Below are 13,715 nucleotides of genomic sequence, written 5' to 3' on the forward strand. Positions count from 1 at the left end.
CGCACTCGGGAGCAGATTGTGTACATAATGTAAAATGCTAAAATAAGCACAGCTAGCCGAAAGGTAAACAGAATCTTGACCTTGCAAACGATGCGAGGAAAATGGTGGGTCTCAAGGTAAAGGGAGTTTGGAAGGCCCTTCAGGCAGTTCTGAGCAGTAGTGTAGCTAAAGGGGGTGCAAAGCACTGTGCAACCCTCCCCATCCCCTTCAGAGCCATTCCGGGCCGCTAGAGCAAAATGTAGACAAATTGCCACCCCAGAATGCATTGATCTAGAGCAGGGGTCTCCAAACATTTTGGCCAGAGGGCCGCATGAAATATCTGGCGCAGTGCTGAGGGCCAGAAAAAAATTTAAATATAAAATTTAAATAAATAGAGATGGAACTTAGATGAGTGAATAAATGAATGAATGGGCTCATTCATTCAACCTCTCTGGCCCTTAGAACAACCTCCAGGCACAATCAGAGCACAGTTCTGGTCATGTTCAGTTGAGTGGGCCAGAGGCTTTCAGGGGACAAGAGGTTGGCTGCGGACCGGAAAGAGGCTTGCTGTGGGCCGCATCTGGCCCCCGGGCCGGGGTTTGAGGACCCCTGATCTAGACGCTATACCACATTCAGCAACTAGGTGGGGTAAATAATGGAATCTAATGGAATGAAATTATAATTATTTAACAGCGCGAAGGAAAGGAAATTTCCCCCCTTGTTACAAGACATTTAAAGGTGGACCTCGGAATCAGTGGTGAGTCAAATCAGTGGAGACCAAATCAGTGGATACCGAGGTCTCACCTGTACTTGGTTTTTTAAAATGTAGATTTTAAGCTGGAATGGTGACTCTATGAATGGGGACCGTGGTGATGAAAGGCCTTTAGGGCGTGATCCGGAAGACTGCGTGCTGGCTTGCCACGACACTGTGATGCCAGTGACACTTCCTGCGCAGGTAACACGGTCGCTGGCTCAGCACTGGCTCAGTGTAAGGCAGAGAGGTAAGTGGGGAGCATGGGGGGAGGTGGAAGAGGCGTTACGGGCCGGAAGAGGGTGAGGGAGGCATGGCGGAGGAGGGAGCAGGGCAGAAGCAGGACTGGCGGAGCTCAGCTCCACCATATCCAGAGGCCCGTGTCAAGCCTCTTAACCTGACACAGAACTCTATTACTCTGCGCGGACTAAATAACCGGTGCAGAGTCAAGTAGCCCCATTGCGATGCCACTTTCCTTACCCGGGGGAAGTGACAAATGCCCCCTTTCCCCCAAAGAGCCACAGGTGGCTGCCTGGCACACTCAGGATGCCGCAGCAGCCCTGCACACCGGGCAGCTCAGGGTTGGCTGTTAATCATCTCCCTGCTATGGTCCTGATCCAAATCACGCCCCCTGGCTACTATTTGCAAAGGAAAAACAGGCTCTGATTGGGTCAAATAGCAGCCAGGGCATCCCTAATGAGGGTTATCAAAGGGGTAGGGTAAGAGCCCCCCCAGCCCCAGGATCCCATTCTGGTTGCTATTTAACATTAAAAAAAAATAAAAACAAGCACATGCTTGATTAAGGAGCATGGAGTTGTCTCATGGAATATCACAGCAACTGTTACCCTGTGCATGCCAGATCTCATCTGATCTCGGAAGCTAAGCAGGGTCAGGCCTGGTTAGTACTTGGATGGGAGACCGCCTGGGAATCCTGGGTGCTGTAGGCTTATACCATAGTCTTTCCATACTGAAGGTTGCCAACCAACCAACCAGGCTACTAACCAAAGAGGAGGAGCCTCCACATACAAAGGCAGTATACCAGGTTCTGGGGACAAATTATGGGTGAAGGCTGTTTCATTCATACCCAGTTTGTGGACGTTCCAAAGACATTTGGCTGACCACTAGTGACAAAGGCAAGTTCCCACAAAGATATTTGGCTCACATCAGATTTGGAACAGAAGGAAACAGAGCTGTTTCCCCAAAATTGGGAAATAGTTTGACTTCTTTCTAGTCATAGTCTAAATTTGGCCTACCCCTCACCCACTCACCCCTGACTCTCCACATGCCCCCCTTCCATCTCTTTCGACTTCTGTATACTGTGCCGGTGCTCTGGCGGCAGTAGAAGGAAGCCAAGGCAATTTGGAGCCATTGCAAAACTGCTTGGGGGTTGGGAGCCGGAAACATGTTATTGATGACACAGACACTAGCCAAGAGGCGCCTTCCACAGCCTGCAAGCTGAACCACTCTGAATCTAAGCAGAACCAATTTTTGGGAGGAGAAAAAAAATGAATGTTTGTTCATAGGGCAGTGAATGCACCAGAAAGCTGTCCTGCCAATCCCAAAATATTACATGCATCTTCACCCTGAGAATTAGGCATTAAAATATTCAGAACCGCCATTGGATGATATGATCTCCTGCCAGCTTTTCACATAGAAATGAATTTTATATGCGGAGATCACAACAAGAACCGAAATGATATCTGTCTGGGAAAGCGGAAAGTGGAGCGCTCCGCATCAAACTGGGACAAGGGTGTGTGTTGTTCCAGGGACACATTTATGCAAATGTAAACAGAATCAATCTTCCATTGCCCTTTGATGGAGGATGTTTGAGCGCTTTTTTCCCCCCCTTGGTGGTGCAAGTCGTAATGAGGTCATCAAAAAGCAAGCACTTTTCTAAGAAAAACTTTGCTCCTGAAGCTATTTTGGTTATAGAACATGTTCTGGTAAGTAGGAGAGCTGTCTCTTTTACAGGCAGCTGGCCTGCAGGCTCATCTGATTGTAGTGGCACCTTTGAACCACAGTCCTGCTCCTTGGGGCCCTCTCATAGTCTCTCCGCCTTGCATGCTCCAGTTTCCTTGTGGCTTCTCCTGTGAAAGCAACTTCTACCCCCCACCCCCAATCTGAAAGCTCATTTCCTTCAGCAGATCTAGAGGGAATATGCAAAAATCACCTCCTCCACTGTCAACCGACCACCTTGTTTCCTACATTATATTGCATTTCTGCCAATACATTCAAGGCAGTCCGCTGCTTAAATTAATGGATTAGATCAGAATGCAACAATCATGAAGCTACAGGGACAAGTGATTGTGGGAGAGGATGTGCAAACCCCACCTCTCCCTCTTCTCTGTTTCAAACTTCCTCCCCTTCCTGAAATTCCACTCCCCTTTGCAATTTCAACTCTCTGAAAGAGTAAGTTAAGGAAACTTTTTTTTTTTTTTTTAGTCTGCTTCCCCCTCCAAAGGATTCTTTTGAGGTCTTTGCAAGATACATTTCTCTCGATTGACAGTGGAAGGAAGTGCTCTTAATTCTGTATGCAGATGATCTGGCAATACAAATGGAGAAGGTGGTGTCTCAAATCATTTCATTATGATTAGCGCCGCAACTACTTCCTTACAATAAGAAGGTTGAAGAACAATACAGCAAAAGGCTCGGATGGGTAATTTATTAGAATAAGTCATTAATTTCATCAGTAGGATCAATGGGCTCTCACACCAAGAGAATATTCATAAATCTTGGAGAAAAAGCTCAAATTATTCTGGGTCAAGAAGGGACCTCGCAATCTAAACTGTTTCCCTACTAAATCAAGAATCTTAAATTTAGGCTCCAGTTTTGGTAACACGCAATGGGTCATATAGTTGACGCCTCCGTTTTGTTGTAGTGGCCCAGAAAAGCTCTGAAGGGAAGGAGCTGCTTGCATGCCACGGCGAGGCACCCTGCAAAACTTAGAGCCCAATCCTGCGCTTGTACTGCTGGCACTCCACCAGCAGTGAGTGTCACCAACGTGCCATAAAGCGGCCCTCAATGCTAGCCCAGTGCCGGAGGTATCTCAGTGCTAGCCAGTGCTGGGCTAGCGCCAGTGGAAAGCCGGTGCTCCGACACTCAGCGGTTGCGTGAACCACCAAGTGGCTGAGAGGTGATTGGGGACACGGGTGGAGGCAAGGAGGAGGCGTTCTGGGCAGGGGGAGGGCAGGAAGAGGGTGGGGAGAAGGTGTGCTGGGGGAGGCTGGGTGGTGGGCCTGCGCCGCTGCATCCATGAGGCCCAACACGGAGGCTCTTGATTCTGCACCAGCCCAAGGACTGCCGCAGAATTGCGTAACTCCATCGCTGTGCTACTTCCCTTCCCCTGATGGGCCACCAGCACCTGCACTGTTGTGCACAGGATGCTGTGATAGCCGTTTCAGCCGTTTCGCAGTCCCGGTGCAACGGGCAGCTCAGGTTTGGGCTGCCAGTGCTTTGCACCCCCTCTAGCTAGAGTACTGGTTCCCGTAAGGACAGCCTCTTGCTGTAGGAGCCTACCTGGACTTTAAGATCTGCCTCATAAGCGCTGTGTTTTGATTCCCTGTTTCATCTTAGAATCATTTGTGGTTTTGCAATCTGAAAGGCAGGATACAGGCTGCAATCCCAGGCACTTACCTGGAAGTAAGCCCCATTTAATTCAGCTGTATTTCTGAGTAGGCATGCCTAGGAGTGGTCTGACAATCTTTTAAATAGTGAAATCAGCAAATGAGGGATAGATAGAAGTAGGATATCACTAGAAATGAGAGCTGGGGAGCAAAAGCAGGAGGGTTCTTCTGGCCTCATACCTTTCTTTCCAGAAGTACCTGGTGGGACACTTTGCAAAAGAGGATACTGGACTGCATGGACCCACTTTGGTCTGATCTAGTAGCCAGGCTATTCTTTGCTGGTTTGGTTCATTTTGGCAAAGAGTGGGCAAGAATCCCAGCATAGCTGAGCTATAGGCTATTGGTAAAGAGGAGGCTGGGGGCAGCCTCTCTCTCTCTCTCTCTCTCTCTCTCTCTCTCTCTCTCTCTCTCTCTCTCTCTCTCTCTCTCCCCCAACATATGATGAGGAGGCTGGCATAATTTGCTCTGACTAGTCTTTTGGTCTGTTGATTTGAGCTCCGTAATGAGGTATCCTCTTATTTGAGCAGAGTGGTATTGATCTCCTGCTGGACTTATGCACCTGGGACTCTGACAACAAAAAACCAGTCACGGCAAATCATGATCCATCTGCAAAGGCTATTTATAAAGTCTGGTTAAAAAATTCCTGATGGTCAGGGCAGTTTGGTAGTGGAATAGATTGCTGAGGGAGATGGTGGATTCTCCTTTATGGGTAATCTTCAGGCAGAGGCTCGACAAACAGCTGCTCAAGGAGGAGTCCCTGCTACAGGCAGGCAGTTGGACTAGATGACCTTTTAGGCCCCTTTCAACACTGTGAGTCTGCGATTCTATAATATTAAAGCAGGCGGTAGCTTGTTTTGTTTCTCCCTCTGCGGGCTGCTTTTGACTGTAATGAATTCAGCACAGCTTGTCTATATGGAGATTTTTTTCCCCCATTTGGGAGATCTGTGGTTTATCAAAAATGCGACTCGATTAAAGGAGAATAAAGTTATCTCCTGCAGAGATTTGCTGACTCCAATGACCCAGTCTAGCTTTCCCAGGTATTTAAATCAATGCCGTTATACTTGTATTAAGGAGAAAATGTGGCCATCCGAGGAGCGCATCAGAACTTGTATTTCTGATGAATGCCAACAGAATCAGGAGTGCTTGACTGGCAACCTATCTAAGTTATCATTGGAATTGGATATTATACCAAAAAATATATAGAAAGGATATCCACAGCAATGTCCTCACAGGTAGTTGGTGATGGATCATTTTCTGTAGCAACATCCATCCATGTTGGCAACCTTCAGTCTCAGAAGACTATGGTATTGCGCTCTGAAAGGTGGTTCTGGAACAGCGTCTGGTGTGGCTGAAAAGGCCAATTCGGGAGTGACAATCCCTTCCACACTGGGAGCAAGTGCAGTCTGTCCCTGGTCTGTCTCCCTGGCTATGGGCCTTCCTTCTTTGCCTCTTAGCCTCAGACTGTTGGCCAAGTGTCTCTTCAAACTGGGAAAGGCCATGCTACACAGCCTGCCTCCAAGCGGGCCATTCAGAGGCCAGGGTTTCCCACTTGTTGAGGTCCACTCCTAAGCCTTCAGATCCCTCTTGCAGATGTCCTTGTATCGCAGCTGTGGTCTACCTGTAGGGCGCTTTCCTTGCACGAGTTCTCCATAGAGGAGATCCTTTGGGATCCGGCCATCATCCATTCTCACAACATGACCAAGCCAACGCAGGCGTCTCTGTTTCAGCGGTACATACATGCTAGGGATTCCAGCACGTTCCAGGACTGTGTTGTTTGGAACTTTGTCCTGCCAGGTGATGCCGAGAATGCGTCAGAGGCAGTGCATGTGGAAAGCGTTCAGTTTCCTCTCCTGTTGTGACTGAAGAGTCCATGACTCGCTGCAGTGAGTGCAAAAATTAGCATATAATTAATGACACTGAAAATGTTTGAGCTAAAAGAAGTGCCACATCATAAGTCAGAGTCTGACCCAGAGAAAATTTCAGTTCCCGTGATTGTGGTCAGAATGGATGCTTCTGGCCAAACCAGGAGCATCATTTCAAGCTCACAGTGGAATGAGACAAGTCTGTATATTTAATACTCCTGCAGGCAATTATCCCCTTCCTTTTTGGAAAGATAACAGTGTGGGCAGCTTGCTTGGGAGAGAGAAAAATGATTTGCCTCCCTTTATCTCCCCTGCCCAGAATGGCACTGAAGGGGAGGGGGCACTTGCACATCGCGGTAAGACTCCCTGCTCTCTAGCTATGCCACTGGGTGGCACAGAAAGTGGTACAGAGCCGAGTTGCTCAGGAAGACTTTGCGAGAGGATAGGCTGGAAGGGATGCACCAGCTAGGTTGGAAGGGCAGGGACTGGCTGCTGCATGCACTGGGTAACAACCCATCCTAGTGACGCCCCTGAATAGGCTTGCCAAACATGTGCAGCTGCTGTTAGCAAGTCAGCTCCATCTTGTTGAGCACTTTCTTTGCCAGTAGACAGCAGTTTTCCAACGTTCCAGGCAGGAGTCTTTACTGGCACTATCCGGAGATGTCAGAGATTGAACCTGAGCCTTATGTGTGGAAAGCATGTTCTCTACCCTGCAGTTATGGCCCCAACCCTGATTAGCCTCAATGATTCCCTCAAATCTTCAGTGCTGTCAGGCTACTGGTCCATCTAGTCTCACGCTGTCCACTCCCAAAGATAGCTGCTGTCCAAAACTGAGGGCTCCCCCAGACTTGCTACCTGAGTATCTTGTATTGTGCCTGGAAGGCATCGAGGAACCTTGATGTGTGGTGTCTTGGTCTCCTGGTTAGTGTTTCCTGCTACAATGGGGATTTCTCATAAGAACATAAGAAGAGCCCCACTGGATCAGGCCAAAGGCCTATCTAGTCCAGTTTCCTGTATAATAATAATAACTAGGTATTTATATACCGCCTTTCTGGTCATCGGATTACTCCTCTGACTTTATTCAAGGCGGTTTACATAGGCAGGCATTTCTAAATCCCTCAAGGGGATTTTGACAATCATAGAGGTTCTCTCTTTCAAGAACCAACAACATTTCATATGGATCTTCCTGGTTTGGTCTCACTTCTGGCCTCCAGTTCTCCCAAGCAGGCCGACAAACAGCTCCATCTCACACATGGAGGGCAGCCAAGACGCGTCTTGCTCACACCAAGAGCAGGTGGAATCACTCAGCTGGGCTTGTCAGCTGCTTCAAGTTCTTGCCATTCTCAGCTGTTCAGGGAGCTGCCATTGTCCTTGAACTGGCAACCTTCTGATGTTATCTTCGGGCTAACGGAGGCTCTACCCTCTAGACCAGACCTCCTGCCCACTGTGTATCTCACAGTGACCCACCAAGTGCTTCAGGGAGCACACGAGACAACAGACACAACCTGCATCCTGGTGCCTTCCCCTGCATCTGGCATTCTGAGGTAGCCTACTTCTAAAATCAGGAGCTTGCATATACCTACCATGACTTGTAACCTGGGATGAACTTTTCCTCCAGAAAAGGAACCCCCATATGGAGCATTGCACTGGGCCCTGGGCCTAAAGTTGTGAAATGGAGTCTTCTGATTGCCGGAGATAAGACACAGCAAGACCTCCTGAAGCACAAATGAAGGCCCCAAGCCATTAATACCTTAATAATGAGCACCAGGCAGAAGCAAGTTTGTCTTGCGTGAGAGATGAAGGCAGTGAAGCTTCTTTCTCATTCCAGTTCAAATGACTCCCCTTAGGTACTCAGTGGAAAGGCTGCTTTTCTTTCTGGGATAATAGCCAAGAGAAGGGTGATTTCATGCTGCACAGAGCTGGTTGTTTTCTCTTTGATCTTTAACAAGAGAATTCAGTTACTACTCTGAATGTGTGTGACATGCACAATTGGGGCCAACATGAAGAGCTGCTTCCGGTAAAATCTAAGAATGGGCTCAGAGCATTTTGCAGGGAAATGTAATCACATGGTGTTCTTTCCCCAGAATGTCTCAGGGGTGACTTGTTCTTCTAAGCATGCCCAGTGGCATAGCTAGAGGGGGTGCAAAGCTCTAAGTTTTGCAGGGAGCCTCACTGCAGTGTGCAAGCTCCTCCTCCCCTTCCCTTTTGGAGCCATTGCCGGCAGACCACCTGTAATGTTTCCAAAGGGGATGGAGAGGGGCTGCTTGCACACTGCGGTGATTCCCCCTGCAAATCTTAGCACTTTGCACCCCCGCTAGCTATGCCACTGATCGTGCCCCCATGTGATGAAACAGAGGTGTCTAAACTGGAAACTCATGCATTTGTGCAGCAGAATGAGTTTGGAATAATAATAATAATAATAATAATAATAATACAGGTATTTGTATACCGCCTTTCTTGGTCGTCAGATTTCTCCTCAGACTTTATTCAAGGCGGTTTACATAGGCAGGCTATTTAAATCCCCGTAGGTATTTTTACAATTGAAAGAAGGTTCTATCTTTCAAGAACCACAACATTCAGATGTTTCTTTCTGATCTGGTTTCACATTCTGGCCTCCATCCTCCCACGCTCAGAGCAGATGGAATAACTCGGCTCAGCTTGTCAGCTGCTTCAAGGGACATGCCACCACCTGCGGCAGTGGTGCTCTTCATAGTAGCTGGTGGTCTGCAGTGGTCATTAATCCCTGGCATCACTACTGTGTGTGGGGAGGGGGTCGGCCCACACCAGGTGACGCGCTCGGGGGGGGTGACGCACACTGGGGGAGGGTGACACCACTAGTGAACAAAATCGCGGTTTGTAGGAATAATTCCATCATGTTGTGCGCCATTTGATGCATAATTTACAGCAGAATGCAGTAAAAAAAACCGCTTTGAAATTTCTCTATTCTATCAAAAGATATGCCCAAAATACCAGCAGGGGTGGGGTGATGGTACATCATCATGCCCACCACCCGGGTTGTTGCCCCGCCCACTGCATGGGAGGAGGTCCATTATGGGGGTTACGTGTTGGTATCCTGCACTGGGTGACACAAACCCCAGTGACGCCCCTGCAATTTATGTTTCCCAAAGTCCTGTCCTCGCTAGCTCCCCGCATGGCGATGCGCCAGTATTGCATGGCAATACTGCATGGCAGTATTGGCCTCTGAGGCCTCCTCGGGGTAAGGGGAAGTTTGTTCCCTTGCTCTAGGGCATGGGTGTCCAAAGTTTTTGGCAGGAGGGTCACATCGTCTCTCTGACACTGTGTTGGGGGCCAGGGAAAAAAGAATTAATTTACATTTAAAATTTGAATAAATTTACATAAGTTTATATAAATGAATATATTAAAGGTGAACTTATATGAATGAATGAAGGTCTTGCAAAAGCTCAAGGCCTATAAAAGGCCTTGCACAAAGCAAGGCTGGCCTTTCCTTTGCTGCATCACGGTTATGAAACAACAAGCAGTGGATGGAGCCCTCATCCCACGGCTCACACAAGAGGTCAAACAGTCACCCTCATGCTGAGAGCAGTTGTGACGGGCCAGTGTGGGCTCCAACAAATCTCTGGAGGGCCAGAGGCTCATTGGAGACTAGGGACTCCCTGAGGGCTGCATTGAGAGGCCTTGAGGGCCTCAAGTGGCCCCAGGGCCGGGGTTTGGGCACCCCTGCTCTAGGGTAAGCCGCAGAACAGTAGCAGAGCCAGAGGGGAGTGAAACTGTAAGTTCCGATCAGCTCCAAAACTCCCCATGTCAGCTGCCCCTCCCCTCGCTCTCAGAGCCTGTCTAGAGATGCCTCCACATTGCTTTTGCTCCTCAGAATGGTCCCAGGAGTGAGGGCAGCCTACACACCGAGTTTCGGAGCCATATGGGACTTATAACTCCACCCCCCTTTGGCTCCACTACTGCCCCAGCAGCTGCTATGGCTCACTTCATACCTGTGCCAGCTCAAGAGTGGATCTGCATGTATTGAGCTTTGCAGGCAGTTCAGGCTCAGGTTGGTTGGCAACCTTCAGTCTTGAAAGACTATGGTATAAGCCTACAGCACCCGGTATTCCCAGGCGGTCTCCCATCCAAGTACTAACCAGGCCTGACCCTGCTTAGCTTCCAAGATCAGATGAGATTGCGCATGTGGTTAGGATTCAATATGTGCCACTGCCAGCAAACAGTCCCCATCATGGGCCTGATCAGCCTGTCCCCTACCACTGCTGCGTTCTCCACCCCACCCCCATGAAACCTTATTTTGAATGAGGTTGTTTCAAATTAAGGATGAGAACAATATTTCCTCTGTGGCAAACATCTACCTTCATAAAATGCTGGACAGTTTCTGAGAACTCTGTAAATGGGATTAAGGATTTAAAAAATTAAGGTTCCAGTCCCATTCAACTTTCCAGCGCTGATGCAGCCATGCCAACAGGGTGAGCACTGCATCCTGCAGTGGTGGGGCAGTCATGGAGGCCTCCTCAAGGTAAGAGAATATTTGTCCCCATACCTCTGGCTGCATTGCTGCTGTACCTGCGCTGGAAAGCTGGATAGGATTGGGCCCCAAGTCTTGCTTTCACCTTTGGTATGAAATGAATACGTATATCCAGTCCTTAGAAAAGATGTATCTGCAAAGCAAGGGGTGTTACCCATTGCCAATTAATGTTCCCTGCATGCAGCATAAATTCCATATGCTTTGTGTTGTGCAACAATGTCCTTGTTCCAAGAATAAGATCAGTTCTGTTTTTCAAGCAACTGTTTCCCATAGATCTTCCTCTCCATTCATGTCTATCACTGGGATGAAATTCATTTCATATTTTGCCATTTCCATGGGAGAAATGACAGAGGCTGATTGAATTAAAAAAATAAAAAAGGGGAAATATTTTTTCAAAGCTGGTGAAGATTGGTTCAGCAAGGTAATCGAGCAGAACTGTAACTGAGTTGAACATGCCTTTATCACATGCTGTTCACTGAGCTGATGGGCTAAAGTTTGATGCCAGTTTGAAGGGTTCTTTAAGTCATCATCAGCCCCATAAAACCCATCTCCAGTAATACCTCTGATAGAATGGCTTCCTTTAGCACTGTTTCCTTATAGTGCTCTTCGTCCTGGGACTACTGGCTTCCATTTGGGACTAGTGGCCTCCGTTTACTCACGGCCTAGAATGGCTCCAAAGGGGAGGGGTCGCTTGCACGGCACAGTGAGTCTCCTTACAAAACTTAGTGCTTTGCACCTCCTCTGACTACGCTACTGATTGAGCTATTATTTTGGCTGTGGCAGAAGCTGGCACAAACCACTTTATAGTGTTGATTGAAGCAGCTATAGAATTTAGGAGTTCCATGTCAAGCTAGAATTAAGTGTTCCAAGCGACCTACAATTCAACGGAAGTCTAATCAACATTTACACTTTAAAGTTTAGTGCAATGCTAAAAGTGTAGAACAATAAGGAAGGTGGCCTGCAGTTAATTAATTATGTAAATTGTTGTTGTTTTTAATGTTGTATTTGTTTTTAAAATGATGTAAGCCGCCTTGTGTGCCCGTTGGGCAAAAAGGCGGGGTACAAATAATAATAATAATAATAATAATAATAATAATAATAATAATAATAATAATAATAATAAATGTTCTCTGCCGACAATATCCAAGTTCTCATTATTTATTTATTATTTTCTTACCGTATTTATACGCCACCTTTCTCAAGGCGGTGGATTATATTATGTATTGGCAACCTTCAGTCTCGAAAGACTATGGTATCGCGCTCTGAAAGGTGGTTCTGGCACAGCGTCTAGTGTGGCTGAAAAGGCCAATCCGGGAGTGACAATCCCTTCCACACCGGGAGCAAGTGCAGTCTGTCCCTGGTCTGTCTCCCTGGCTATGGGCCTTCCTTCTTTGCCTCTTAGCCTCAGACTGTTGGCAAAGTGTCTCTTCAAACTGGGAAAGGCCATGCTGCACAGCCTGCCTCCAAGCGGGCCGCTCAGAGGCCAGGGTTTCCCACTTGTTGAGGTCCATCCCTAAGGCCTTCAGATCCCTCTTGCAGATGTCCTTGTATCGCAGCTGTGGTCTACCTGTAGGGCGCTTTCCTTGCACGAGTTCTCCATAGAGGAGATCCTTTGGGATCTGGCCATCATCCATTCTCACGACATGACCAAGCCAACGCAGGCGTCTCTGTTTCAGCAGTGAATACATGCTAGGGATTATATTATAATGTGATATTAAGGAGAGGTGTAGGTAGTGTATTGTTACTACTTTAACAGTCAAAGGAATACACCTTTGCCTTCTTTTTATTTGCTTGTTTCTCAGTGTTACTTTTTACATTGCTGCATATGTGGCAATTTTCAAGACTCAAAAATTACTATGGAAACAACCACGGCACTTGAGAAAGTCAAGCAAAGGGCTTTCTTTATTTTCCTTGGTCATGGACAAAAAGGGTCACCAGGCTGACTCTCCTCCAAGGAAAAGAGTCTGAGAAAACTTGGTGGAACCTTAGTTTTATTTTCATATGTACTACAAGGGATGCTTTTGTAGTTCTCCACACTGGAATTTCTCCCAGGTTTTGCGTTTCAGATTACCTGGGCTTGTTTGTAGGGTGATGTGAAGAACAGGTTAAAACCACTGGTTTAAGTCTGACTCCATCTTGCAAGCCTGAAGCCATTTTGCAGCAACTGTGAGAACAGAGTTAGTTAGAAGGTTGGGAAGAAACTCCTTATCATGAATCTGGCTTTCAGCTGGGCTAGAGACGTGATAACAGGCTAAGCAGCCATTTTCAACCACTGTGCCATGGCACACTGGTGTGCCGTGGATTGTCTGCAGGTGTGCCACAGGAGTTTGGGGGAGGATCATTTGTTAGTAGGGCCACTGGGGGATACAAGCTCCTGCTGTCAGTGCAGTGTGCCTTGTCAATTGTCAAAAAACCAATGGTTTGCCTTGGTAATTTTAGTGCCTTGTCAGTGTGCCATGAGATGAAAAAAATTGAAAATTCCTGCCTCAAGGTCTTGCTACTGTAATTGGGAATTGGCTGCCACTGTGATTCTCCAGTTGGGAGGGATCAAAGTGACTGACCAACAATAGTTTCAGATGGTGAGATCATTTCCTAGAAGGTTTGGCTGGTCTGAATCTCTGGTTGATTGGGAGCTAAGTTTAAGGTATTAAAAAAAAACCTTTAGGTGGAAGGGGGTGAGCTGCCCTTTGCCAGTCTATCACAAAATGTCTGTTTGTATCAGCAGTGGTATGTCTGGTAGAAGAGCTAGCCTTTGGTTATGCTCAGAGGTTGGGTAGATCCAGGTGAGCATTAGGAATAAGTAAGTTTAGGAGCTTACATTTATAATTTTGGCATTGAGTGTGTAATGCTGAGTGTAATTGAGTGTGAAACCACTGGCTGCAATCTGACCTGCTTCCACCAATGGCATCCCATTGGGGGTGGGGTTACACTGGGTGACGCTCACTGGGAGGTGACACCACTACTGGCCAAAGCAAGTAGGCAACTTGGAGCCA

The 13,715-nt window shown here is 47.5% G+C and overlaps 1 protein-coding gene and 1 pseudogene across 1 annotated transcript in view; both read left to right on the forward strand.

The window, feature by feature from the left end:
* The window catches only part of LOC136651581 (corticotropin-releasing factor receptor 2-like), a 151,787-nt gene that overhangs the window by 66,540 nt on the left and 71,532 nt on the right, over positions 1-13,715 (forward strand).
* LOC136655107 (5S ribosomal RNA) lies at positions 1,559-1,676 on the forward strand (annotated as a pseudogene).

Source organism: Tiliqua scincoides, chromosome 5 (genome assembly GCF_035046505.1).
Source record: "Tiliqua scincoides isolate rTilSci1 chromosome 5, rTilSci1.hap2, whole genome shotgun sequence".
Classification (NCBI taxonomy): Eukaryota; Metazoa; Chordata; class Lepidosauria; order Squamata; family Scincidae; genus Tiliqua; species Tiliqua scincoides.